Here is a 1004-nt window from a genome sequence, read left to right as displayed (position 1 = left end):
ATCATCCAACAGTTATGAAGTAATAGTAATTGATTATTTGAATTATATATATGCAACACGTCATCATATTTGTAGCAAAATGTGGGAAATAAGTAATTAGTACGTGGTTAACTTCTTACATAATGTTTAAAAATCAACCATTAATGATGGACACTTTTCATGAGAAATCTAACATCCACAATTTTTTTTTATTTTTTACTTGATTTTAATGTAACCATAAAAATAGCAAATCCTAGCAATATATGAATAATGTAAATTGTAAGATTCTAAAAAAAATTATTCAATGAGCTTTCAAAGATAACTGATCAGTCAGAATTCAACAGTAATTTTAATTTTTCTTCTTTGGGATAAAGTAGTAAAAAAGAAATCATAAAGTTTTAATACTGCACAGATTAAGTTAGTATTTTATGCACAGTTTTCTGTTTTAGAGATACTTACACCTAGCTTTCAGTGATTCTTCTATAATTATGAAACAACCTACCCTTAACTGTTCATGATTCTTCTGTTACAGAGGGAGTTTTGGAAGAGATGTAGGTTCTGATGTCTGGTTATAACAGAAAAGAAATTTTAGTAGATAGTACAGTGAGAAAAAAGTATTAGTACTGTGTTACAATGAACAATTATTATTACATTACACACACACATATATATATAAATTATTCTCCTCAAGATCAATAGTCAACTATTCGAAAGCACTAACATCTTAGGTCTTTTTTTTAAATCAATTACATATAAATATAAATATAGAACAAAAGTGTTTTAGGGACTGATGTCTGTTCAACAGCCAAAGAACAGTGTTCCAAAAAGGACATTTCTGTTAACAGAAAATAATATATATAAAACACAAATCTTGGCAGCATTAACCCAGGTATATTTTGTAGGCCTGGCATGGCCAGGTGGTTAAGGCACTCGACTCGCAATCTGAGGGTCGCGGGTTCGAATCCCTGTCACACCAAACATGCTCGCCCTTTCAGCCGTGGAGGCGTTATAATGTGACGGTCAAT

The sequence above is a fragment of the Limulus polyphemus genome, unplaced genomic scaffold (assembly GCF_000517525.1).
Source record: "Limulus polyphemus unplaced genomic scaffold, Limulus_polyphemus-2.1.2 Scaffold2568, whole genome shotgun sequence".
Taxonomy (NCBI): Eukaryota; Metazoa; Arthropoda; class Merostomata; order Xiphosura; family Limulidae; genus Limulus; species Limulus polyphemus.
Note: the sequence above shows the minus strand (reverse complement) of the source record.